This window comes from Camellia sinensis, chromosome 9 (assembly GCF_055761805.1).
Source record: "Camellia sinensis isolate YWXY chromosome 9, ASM5576180v1, whole genome shotgun sequence".
NCBI lineage: Eukaryota > Viridiplantae > Streptophyta > Magnoliopsida > Ericales > Theaceae > Camellia > Camellia sinensis.
The window spans coordinates 137,034,762-137,047,745 of NC_138969.1; positions in this window are offsets into that span (position 1 = coordinate 137,034,762).

A 12,984-nucleotide genomic window follows, 5' to 3' on the forward strand; every position below is an offset into this window, starting at 1 on the left:
TTTGAGCTTCTCAAGCTATTTCCGACACATTGCATGAAGCTTCCATGGTTAAGAAACGTGAGCAACTGATGGCTCATTATGTATGGGTGTACGAGGATAATGCAGAGAAAGAAAGGGATTTTAAGATATTCCACGACCATGTAGAGCTTACAGAATCATTCAAAAGTGCCTTGAATCGATTCAGAGATTTAACTAATGCATCGATTCAGAGATTTAACTAATGCAGAGAAAGAAAGGGATTTTAAGATATTCCAGGACCATGTAGAGCTCACAGAATCATTCAAAAGTGCCTTGAATCGATTCAGAGATTTAACTAATGCAGAATTCCGGGCATCTCATAATGTATGCAAGGTTCCTTTCCATCCACACTTGAATTTTGGCTCATTATCGACTCCCAAATTGGTTTGATTTGAAGTGTTCTATTTCCTATTGACTAGGATTATAAGAATACTTATTTGACTTGGTTTAGATGTTTCCTTATTAATTTTAGATTGGATTATAAGGAAATCAAATTAATTTGGGAACTAGAATCCTATTCTAGTTGGGTTTGGGTTTAATTATCTTGGGTAAGATTTCTCTACTACAAATTTGGGTGGGTTTTCTCATAATTCATATGTTGGAATACAACTTGGGTTTGATGAGAGATTGAGAGAACATGTGATTGGAGTTATTTTTAGTATTTGTTTCATCACCATTGTAGCTCTTTGGAGCATTTGTTTTCTTTGTTCATAGTGGAATCCATTTTTCTTGGATAGGAGGTGTAACTCGTCATTGAATTAAGATGTTGCGTTATGGTTTAAGGATTAGGGATATGGTGTTGATTTGAAGGAGTGATGCACTACGTCAAAATTGGGCTTTAGCGGCGGTTTTTTACCGTCGTTAAAGGATGTAAAACCGCTGTTAAAGCCTTTAACAGTGGTAATTTAGGACCGCCGTTTATACTCATGTCGGAAAAGGTAAACCGTCGTAAAAGAGTAAATTATTGTTGTTAAAAGTCGACCAAAAACGGCAGGAATATTCTTTACCGCCGTAAATAGGTTCAAATTTGTAAAAGAGTAATTCTCTCTTCTTGCACCCCCCAGGTCTCGAACCCTTGACCTCTAATCCAAACACACCAACCACTCCACCACAGCTACTTTATATGAAATATGTTCCCTAAATAAATATTTAAACATTACTTTTGCTTTATTGTAGATGGTCATGTTCAACCTCTGGCCGCGCGTGGTCACCACTCGTCGGAGTTTCACCGGAGCTCTGCCGGCAAAGACCGCCGTCATTAACGGTGGTAATGAGAGGGCTTTAGCGGCGGTTTCGTTACCTCCGTTAAAAGAGGGCTTTAGTGACGGTTTTTTTAATGGTGGTTTCATTACCGCCGTTAAAGATACTTTAGTGATTGTTTTTTTAACGCAGTAATGAAACCGTCGTTAAAGATACATTAACAGCGGTATTAACGGCGGTTTCGTTACCGTCGTTAATAGTATCTTTAACGGCGGTAACGAAAATCGCCGTTAAAAAAACTGCCGTTAATGCCCTGTTTTGGCGTAGTGATACTGGGTTGTGGTTTAAGTAATTAAAAGTTTCTCTCTCTCTCTCTCTCTCTCTATATATATATATATATATCTACATCGTGATGGATCTCCATCATTCTATTGGTAAAGATTTGGTTAAAACATATCTGTTGTCTATAAAAATCTAAATCCATCAATTAGTGAATAAAGTTACAGTCACACCCCAAATCTGGGTATGACCGGTCGTGGTACACAGGGACTCAGTCCAAGGCACACGTAAGCCTAGCCACTAATCCATAATCACATTGAGCAACTATACAAAAGTCCAGTAATAAATAACCAAACTCAATCCAGTGACATGCCACAATTATAAATGGCAAAATCAACTGTAATTAAAACCATCCAAACTTATGGGATAAAAACAATCCATTCTCAAAATAATCCTAAATGAACCTCAATAAAAATAAATATAAATATGCACAAACTGGACATAACAATCTAAAATAAAATAAATGTATGTCCTAGAAGTCCATGCAATCGAGTCTCAACTGCGCCATGAGTCCACCCTAAGTCCTTCTAACACCTGGAAGTGATAAAAACTAAGTCAGCTGATAGCTCAATGAGTAGCAACATGGATAGTAAATACAGTTTTGAAAACATGGCTCAATTCCAAAATAAGATATATATCACAGAAACTAGATTGGCATGCAGTTTGGTAAATATAATCTGTTTCTAAAACAAGGTTCCACAGTTCAACAGTTAAAATACTCCCGTCTCTCAAGAACATGATAAACGACATTTTCCATTTAAAACAGATTACAACATGAACGCCAATAATTTTCTGGGTACCAATAAAAAAACAAATAATATGCCACATAGTCCTCAAGGCTAAAAGCCCCGTTGGATCCAATACCGAATTAAGAGTCATCCTCAGGGTAGCAACCAGGGCCTTTTCTCGAAGACGATCTGATTGAAGGTCACCTGGCTTAACCTAGGTCCTTTTCTTACAATCGTTGAGCACTAGAGTCATCACAGCCCAACTTGGATCTGTTCCCTAGTGGCCAGAGTGACCACACATAGTGGGATAATTTCCCTGGACTAAATACACATATGGTCCCAATAATCAATACACATCAGTTTCGCAAAACATGGTAGTTCACCATTATAAATATGAGACCAAAACAAATAGTTTGCAGTATGCCAAGTTCACATATGTTTCAGAAATAATTTAATTCCATTGATAATATAATAATTTATCAAAACAGTTTAGTCCTAAAATAACAATTTAATTTTCCAACAGTTCAGGGTAGGGGAACATTTATAAAATTATATAGCATGAAACTACTCACCTGAAAACGAAATAATATAATCTTCGAATAAAGTATGAAAGTCTAACTAGTGCCCTGAACCAAGTATGAAAACTACACGTCACTACTAATTTAAAAATAGTAAAGAATAGGAACTAAGTAACCTCAAACTTAAAGCGCACTAACACGGCTCAACCCAACTCACTGTTAATCTTAAATATTACCTAAGTTCATGTTCTTCAAGGTCTAAAATCACCCAAGACATGGGTTCCGGTTGAAACTTAATTAAAAGTAATTTTAAGACAAAACAGAATTTTAAACTAGTTTTCTCAATTTATTCGCTAACTTTGAAAATTAAAAACCCACTCCACGTTGTTTGAAAATTTTTAAAACCCTCCAGATATCAACTAATATATCCTAAGTTTCAAACCCAATTGGTTTTACTTGATTTGCTTGTCAAAATAATTATCTACAATTAATTATATCTAAACAGGTTGTTTTCTGTAGCACTTTACAGAAATTAATGGTTCTCTTAATATGCACGAGAAATCAATGCAAGGCCAAAAATTTAAGAAACTAGACTCGTAACCGGTTCTAATGATACTGATTTGAAAATTTTTGGATTTATACCCAAAGAGAACAACACTCCCGAAGTTATTGTTTAAACCAGTTTTCTGGACAGATTTGAACGCATCAGTTTGTATGGATTTTAACTTCCAAAAATTATGAAAAAATTTAGATATGCAATTCAATATATAATTAATCTACTGTTAAAATTTCAGTTCAAAATTCATTCGTTTAATATGGTTTCTTGATTTTTAAAGTTCGTGACTATGCGTAGAATTTTTGAACTAAAAATAATTCTCATTCTTTATACATGAATTTAACACTTCAGATTTCTTAACAGTATATATATATATATATATATATATAGACACAAATTACATACACCTACAACCTCTCTATCAATGAATTATATAACAATAGAATAAGGATAGAGAACAAAGAAAGAAGAGAAGAAAACCTAAGAGGCCACACGGCACAACACACATAAAGCTCTCCTTCTTGGTTACAACAATGAATTATATATCTTGATGATTGAATCATCCCTCACCTTCCTTCATAAACTCATGGCTGGCTGCTAGGGCTGCTAGTGTTGTGAACAAATAAGAGGGCTAGGGTTTTGTTTTGTTTTGTTTTTATATATACTAGTGTGGGGCACACATAGGTCAAATGAATAGATAGATATACAAAACATATATATAAGTTATATGCAACTCAAATGGTAAGAGCTTTATTTATTAACCTTGTGGTCTAGAGTTCAAGTCACACTCTCCTATATGTACATATATATATATGTATGTATTTTTTTAAATAATAAATCTTGCTTCTAAATTAAAGACTTTCACCATAAATTTATTTTAGGTTCTAAAATTAATTAAAAGACCTTCCAAATATTTAATTTACACTTTAGAATTCACCACCAAAATATTTGAGATTGTAATATTATTATTATTTAATTATTTACTTGATTTGTATATTTGGGTTCTCACAGTTACAGTGATAAATTTATCAGTCTTACATTTTTTCAACCTTTTTTTTTGTGTGCACGCAAATGTATAGGTGTATTTTTGTGACTTAATAACTAAATGAGTGTGAATGTGAGAGTAAAAGAAAACAACTAATTAAGTGGTTTTGTAAATACTGATAAATATTACGAATGATAAATTTATCACTTATAACATTAGTAATAAATTTATGACTATCAGATTTTCATTCTCTTCTTTATCCACTCTCACTTTCTCTTGTCATTATCAAATCTAAGGAGGTGGTGGGAGTAGAAACATGGAAGGGATGGACGTTTTTGTTGAAAAAAATTTCAAAGTATTATTGAAAAACATTGCTGAAAAAATATTGATAGAGGTTGGAAGTGGTCTCTGGCGGTCGAAGACGACTGCCAGACGTGGCCGTTGGTGACTGGAGATGACGACTAGAGATTGTGACACCCTAAATATGTAATTAATACCACAAGCAATCACGATAATAATAATAATATTTTTATAATGGTATGTGATAAAGTGTAATTTAATTTACAGTAGGGGTCATTGTATAGGAGAAACAAAGAAAACTAGTGATGTAATTACTTTAGTAATTGGGCCCAAATATAAATAAGGAACTAATCTAAATACACAAATTTTAGAATTATTTTATTTTTGCTGTCTTGTTGCGACGCCAAACCTTTGGGTACTAGGTTTGGGTAGTGACAAAGTGGTATCAGAGCCTAAAAAAGATTAAAAAAAAAAAAAACCTTAGTTTTTTTAACACGATTAAACCGTTTTAGGTTAAGTTTTCCTATGTTGTAGGGAATGGAAAATTTGGTACAATTATTTTGGTTTGAACCCCAGGAGCCCATCTTGTCCTGAATATACTAGAGGGGTAGGGAGATTTAGAGAGTCTTGTTAGACAAGCCCACCCGGGACTTCCGACTTATGGAGAGACCTGTATACTTACAGGCTGACCCCAAATGAGGATTTCTGATTTTCGAGACTTACCCGTGGCAACACAGGTGAGAGATACATTGGACCGATCCACGTTGTTAGTCTTGCTCCAAATCTGGGACCTTCGCACTATTGGGTTGCACCTTTGCCCCTGGGTTTTGCTGAGAGGAGAGGGCACGGGTACCCTATCAGTCGCATACGCACTACGACACCTCCCCCATAGCACGCTATCCATGTCCCAGCTGTGGATTTCACTAATAGCATGACATACCTGGAGGTACCTATACGGATTACTGAACGGGAGTTCTAGGGATATGATCACGGTATTCCTACCTATATAGTCTAGGTTGTATGGTGTTCTTTTGAGACAGAGCACAGTGGCTGGGAGTTCGAATCCCTTATGCAGAGTGAGTTTGCAGGGCTATTCCATGGCCTAATTTTTCAAAGCCAGTTCTCGTGGTTGCCTAACGGTCCATTTAGATGCATGACCAGGAAATTTTTGGGAACTAACCATGATTAGTCTGATCCTTATTTTTGTATTATTAGGATTAGACACTAACTCTTGATTGCTATGTAAGTATGTTGTACTAACAGCTTATGTCAGACAGGTGTTATGTAAATTATATATGTGTTGTCATAGTAGCTTTGTGAATCATAGATGTAGATGCAATATTGTGATGACTAAGAGCGTAATAATTTGGACTAGTCCACTAATCGTTTTCACCCTGTAGTATGGCCAAGGATGGAACGGGAACCAGATTGTTGGTTAGTGGTGCTAACCCAATGGAGCAAATCATGGAAAGAACAGTTACTAGTTTTCTGCAGGCCGTGCAAACCAACATAAATAGTGGAATGCCTGAACGTCAAGAAGAACTAGTTACGATAAAATAGTTCCATTATTTGAAACCTACCACATTTACCAGCAGTCCAAACCCATTGGTAGCAGAAGCTTGGGTTAGGGATATGGAGAAGATTTTTCGCGCACCATCTTGTACAGAATGACAAAAGGTAGCCTTCGCTGCATTCACCTTCAAAGATGAGGCACAAGAATGGTAGCTTCTTACCCTAGAAAAGGAAGAAATCGTGACATGGGCAAGATTCTTGAAAGTCTTTTACAAAAAAATACTTTCCAAATTCGCTACAAGAACAAACAATATCAGAATTCCTACACCTAAAGCAAGGATCAATGACAGTGGCTGAATACGAGAGCAAGTTCACACTACCAACTCAATTTGGGACATATGTCATTCCCACCGAAGCCCGAAAAGCTAGGAAGTCCGAAGTCAGCTTAGATGATGACATCAGAAACAAGATTGAGGTTCTGAAAATGCCAACCTATGCGAAAGTGGTGGATCAAGCTTATATCGCGAAAAAAGGGATTAAGGCCTCACGTTCTGGGAAAACAGGCCAAAAAAAGCGATTCTGGAAAAAAGAAAAAAGAAGGTTTAGTGCTGCACCTCCAAAGAAGGTAAATACGAGCTCAACTAGTGCAGACAATCAAGGTCTTACTACTCCTAGAGGTGGCACCATTCCAACTTACCCTACTTGTGGAATAACTCATTGAGGACGATGCCCATCGAGATGTGGGAGCATGCTTTAAATGTGGACAAACTGGTCACTTGTTGAGAGATTGTCCAAAGTTTACCAATCCTATAGCATGCCCCTTTGAACCAGCCCCAAAACTCGCAGTTCTTGGAGGAGTGAGGAAGGACCAAAAATGCCAAGGAAGAGCTTTTGCCTTGGTGCCTGGAAACCCAGAGGTTACCGAGAACGCTGTGTCAGGTACGCTTTTTTGTTTGTGGTCATTTAGCTCATGTCCTCATTGACTCTGGTTCAACTTCTTTTGTTACACCACAATTTGTTTCCTAGGATATATATTGTCTGTGTCTTCTCCTTTTGGCAATTTTGCCCTTGGTACTGATGTGTACAAATTTTGCACTACATCCTTAAAAGGTGAAACCGTATGTATAGATTTGATTCTCCTCCTCATTGATAACTTTGATATGATCTTAGGAATAGATTGGCTAGCTGCCAATCACGCATTTATTGATTGCAAAGCTAAAAAGGTCTCCCTCCGATTACCAAACCAACTCAAGTTGGTCTTTGATGGAACTGGAGTTTCTACCTCTCCATGTGTTATATCCTTCATGATAGCCCAACGACTTCTAAGAAAGGGTTATTGTAGTTATATCTGCTATATGATCGGTACTCAACAAGAGGCCCTCATACTTGATGCAATCCCCATGGTTCGAGAATTTTTGGATGTCTTTCCTAAAGACCTATCTGGTACACTGGAAAATTGAATTCACCATTGAAACTCAACCTGGTACACAACTAATATCAAAAGCCCCTTACCGCATGTCAATGACGGAATTGAAAGAACTGAAGACCCAACTCCAGGAATTATTAGAGAAAGGCTTCATTCAATCAAGTACCTCACCCTGGGAAGCTCTAGTATTATTTGTAAAGAAGAAGGACGGTACCATGATATTGTGTATCGATTATCGAGAATTGATCAAGGTCACCATCAAGAATCGGTATCTCTTGCTATGAATCGATGACTTGTTCAATTAACTTCAAGGCGCCCAAGTATTCTCGAAAATCGATTTGCGTTTCGACTATCATCAACTAAAAGTTAAAATGGAAAACATTGAAAAGATTGCCTTCAGAACACGTTACGGGCATTATGAGTTCCTCGTTATGCCATTTGGCATCATAAGTGCTCCAGCAGCCTTCATGGACCTCATGAACTGAGTGTTCAAACCCTGTCTTGATGAGTTCATCATCGTCTTCATTGACGACATTCTCATATACTCCAAGTCACCGGTAGACCATGAGCAACACTTGTGAATGGTTCTACAAACACTACGTGATCACAAACTTTACGCCAAGTTAAAGAAATGCGAATTCTGGATCAATAGTGTACACTTCCTTGGTCACATCATTAACAAAGATGGCATCTCAATTGACCATCAAAAAGTTACAACAAACGTGGATTCGCCACGACCTACTAACGCGTTCGAGATTCGAAGCTTCTTAGATCTAGCCTGCTATCATCGACGCTTCGTGCAAGATTTCTCGAACATAGCATCACCCTTGACCTAGCTAACTCAGAAGAACACCCTGTGAATGGACTGACAAGTGGGAATGTTGCTTCCAAGAGTTAAAAACTAAACTGGTCCTATACTAGCACTCCCTACGAGAGTGGATGGATTCGTAATTTATAACGATGCCTCATACAATGGTTTGGGTTGCGTTCTTATGCAAAATGGAAAAGTCATTGCATATGCCTTATGTCAACTAAAGACTCACGAGAAGAACTATCCAAGATCTGGCGTCATTATCTCTACAGAGTAACTTACGAAATTTACACAGATCACAAGAGTTTTAAATATCTATTTACACAAAAAGAACTGAATATGAGGCAACGACGATGGCTAGAATTTATGAAGGACTACGATGTAGAGATCTATCATCATCCAGGCAAAGCTAACATGGTAGCAGACGCGTTGAGTCAAAAGACTACCAGAAGTTTGGTATGTACCCTCGTCCCCCTCAAGATCAATGGATTGCTTGCCAACATAATCGTGGAACCCACTTTGGTTAAAGAAATTAGAGCGTGCTAGTGTGAAGATAAACTTCTAAAGAAAAAGTACAAGAAGCAAAGAAATACGTCTGATCCCAGCTTCACTATAAGTAACGGGATACTAAAATTTCGAAATCGAATTTGCGTACCTGACCTTCCAGAACTCAAGAAGAAGATATTGGTAGAAGCTCATTGCTTGAGGTTTGCGGTCCACTATGGCAATACGAAGATGTATCACGATTTGAAGGAGCACTACTGGTGGACAGGAATAAAAAGAGACATAGAAAGCCACATCTCCAAGTGCCTGCATTGTCAACGTGTTCAAGCAAAATATCAAAGACTTGTAGGAACGTTGTTACCACTCCCTATTCTTGAATGGAAATGAGAGCACATTACTATGGACTTCGTGGTTGGGCTACCATAGTCAGTCTCGAAGAATAATGCAATATGGGTTATAGTAGATCGATTGACGAAGTCGCTGCATTTTCTACCAATCAAAATCACGTACTCCCTTACTAAGTTCACCACTCTATACATCAAGGAAATCATTCATTTGCACGGTACCCTAGTTTCAATCGTGTCTAATCGAGACCCTCGCTTCGTGTCTCATTTTTGGAACAAATTGCAAGAAGCCTTGGGAACAACTTTGAAGTTTAGCACTGGCTATCACTCGCAAACTGATGGACAATCTGAAACAACAATCTAGACTTTGGAAGACATGTTACGTATGTGTGTGCTGGACTTTAAAGGTAACTAGGATCAGTACCTACCTTTAGTGGAATTCGCTTATAACAACGGTTACCAAGCAAGCATCGGAATGGCACCGTACGAAGCACTGTATGGAAGGAGATGTCGATCACCTCTGTGTTGGTGGAAGTCAGAGACCGGAAGTTGATAGGCCCTGAAAGCGTGCAAATAACGGGTGATAAAATTCAACTCATCCAACAGCGAATTCGTATTGCTCAGAGCCGCCAGAAAAGCTATGCAGATACAAGGAGACGGGACTTGGAATTTCCAATAAGAGATCATGTGTTTCTAAAGATCTCACCAACAACAGTCGTTATTCGATTTGGAAAGCGAGGAAAGTTAAACCCACGTTACATCAGGCCATTCGAGATACTAGAAAGGATTGGACCCATGGCATATCGCCTTACACTGCCACCTGAACTGTCCAATGTCCACAATGTGTTTCACTTTTCAATGCTTTGACGATATCTTTGAGATCCAGAGCATGTTGTCGATTATGAGAACCTGGAAGTTTAAGATTATGAAGAACAACCAGTGCAGATTCTCGATCGATGCGATCAGGTTCTTCGAAACAAGGCTATATCTCTTGTAAAAGTCTTGTGGAGGAATCATTGAGTCGAAGAAGCAACATGAGAAGCTGAAAGTCAAATGCGGACCAAATACGCACACCTATTCGAAAATCCAGGTACGTCGAGTTTTGGAGACAAACTTCTCTTTAGGAGGGGACAAATGTGACACCCTAAATATGTAATTAATGCCACAACCAATCATGAAAATAATAATAATAATATTTTTAAAACGGTATGTGATAAAGTGTAATTTAATTTACATTAGGGGTCATTGTATAGGAAAAACAAAGAAAACTAGTGATGCAATTACTTTAGTAATTGGGCCCAAGTATAAATAAGATTCAAATCTAGAGCATGACGATGGCAACACAATACAGAGGCTACGTGTCACCCAAAACGTGCTAAGAAAGTATTATACCTTAGTATAAAAACGAAGAGTGGTGTCGTGAACAGAACAAGGTAAAAAAAAAAAAAGTACAAACATAACGACAGAGGGAGTCAGCTCACGGTGAACGGGAATACAATTAGGAGTCGCTATTTTGGTGAGTTATATTATACATTGAGTTATTATAACATATTTTACGTATGTTTTGAGTTACCATAATTTATTTTATACAAATTATGCTTTATAACTTATATTTCAAGTATGTTAATTATTTTTCTGAACTCCATTTTCTTAAAGTGAAACCTATGGATATGATTGTTTAAATTTTATAAATTATTTGACAATGTTTATATAACTATTTATTTTTGTAAGTACCACCACGGGAGTCCTATGCCTTGGGGGACTTAAATAACCATAACCACGGTACTAGCTTCTGATTGGTCGCTTTGTGACCGTCTATTTGTCATGGATCCATTGACCTCAATTTTGATTGTCACTCTAGTGACCTCTGTTTTATTTTGTTCTATACCGTGGTTACGATTATTTGCTTATATGATGTATGCATTCTGCTTCCGTTATGTAAAGTTAGTTACGTATTTTAGTTACCAAACTAATCTCTGTTTAGCCAAATAATTATCCATGAAAATTTTTTACCCTCATGCTCACTGCATAATATTTCTCATTCTGTCATATGCTTATAGCTGTTATCCCCTTTCAGATGATGAGATTCAACGAGATAAAGATTGGGAACAAATCGTAGTGTTTTTTTATTTTTTATTTACTAGCTGTAATTCTAATCGGACTTTTGTAATAAAAAAAAGCCCAAATGACTATTTTCCTTTAAAATAAACTTTTTGGTACCCATTTATTTTAGTTTACTTTATCTTCTTGCGCTACTAAAATAGAAATTTTAGAATTCTTTTATTTTTACTGTCTTGTTGCAACGCCAAACCTTTGGATACCAGGTTTGCGTTGTGACAGAGATAGTTGCCGATAACTGAAGATGGTGGCTAGAGTTCACTAGTAGAGGGTTGGAGGGAGTCATGACAACGTTGATAATAGAAATGAAGAAGGTGAGGAGACTACATTTGGGACATATTGATAAGTGAAAAAGAGAGCTAGACTTATAGGTAAATAAGTCTGATCAATAAGAGCAGCCTGTAAATGCCATTTTGTTCTTCCACTAGGGTTCACTCCTTTTAGCCTCATTTATACTGTACATCTTGGACTCCTCTCAAATTACAATTAAAATTTAAAAAATTTATTTAGAGTCACAGGTTTTGTTTGGATGATTTAAGTTGTTTATTTTGTAGGGCCCTCTGTATATATTATTCATTAAAAAAAATAGTTCAATCTAATAATCGTAATCTTTTCATTTTATCGCGTTGTCTAAAAAAAAAAAAAACAAGTTTATTATTTAAAGTAGTTCATAAATCTTTTAGAGATAAATGCGACAAAATAGAAAAAGGATATATGATTATCGAATAAACTTAATTCTTTTTCATAAATGTATATACAAAGGGCCGTAGAAAATAAATGGTTCGAATCATCCAAATATGACCTATAGTGAGTCTCACTGGCTTGAACGATTCTCTCAAGTTCAAATTTAAATTTAAAAGAAATTTAAGTAATGGTGACTTACCATAAAGGTACAGTCCAATTTTATTTCACACATTGATAAAATTTATAAGCAAAACACACTCCTTGATGGATTAAAACATCGGAGCCTTCTATTTTAAATAAAATCTATCACATTTAATGGGGTTTTAACTTAGAACCCTTGAACTTTGTAAAAAACTTGATTTTCATTGCTGCCTTATGCATTCATTGTCTAGATGAAGGAAAACAAACTATTGAACACTTCCAAAAGAGGAATCATATGGATGTAATATTATTAATGAACTTATTAAGAAAACATCTACATTTTTTATAACTGCAATTTCCCAACACCGTTAATAAGCCTGTTTGCTCCACTGACATGGAAACCATTAGTAAAGCTAGCTAGCAAAGCTTGGGTATATAGTACACCCTTTTGCCATTGTTTGAATCAAAGCATGGTTATTATTATTATTATTATTATTATTATTATTATTATTATTATTATTATTATTATTATTATTATTAATGTATATATGGTATGTATTCCTAGATATATTAGGTATTTATTTCCTAGTTATATTTGTATTGGCATAGTTAGGTTTCTCATAGGATACTCTTTCTTAGCCTATATATACAAGCCTTTTATTGTATAGGTCGCTTCACCGACGGGCAACAAGCTTGCTTTGGCAGCTCGCCAGGCTTCAACCTATTCCGCTATATATTTTCCTGTGGTGATCTCTTCCTTTGTCCATTGGTTTATTCCTACTCCAAATATCTCTATCATA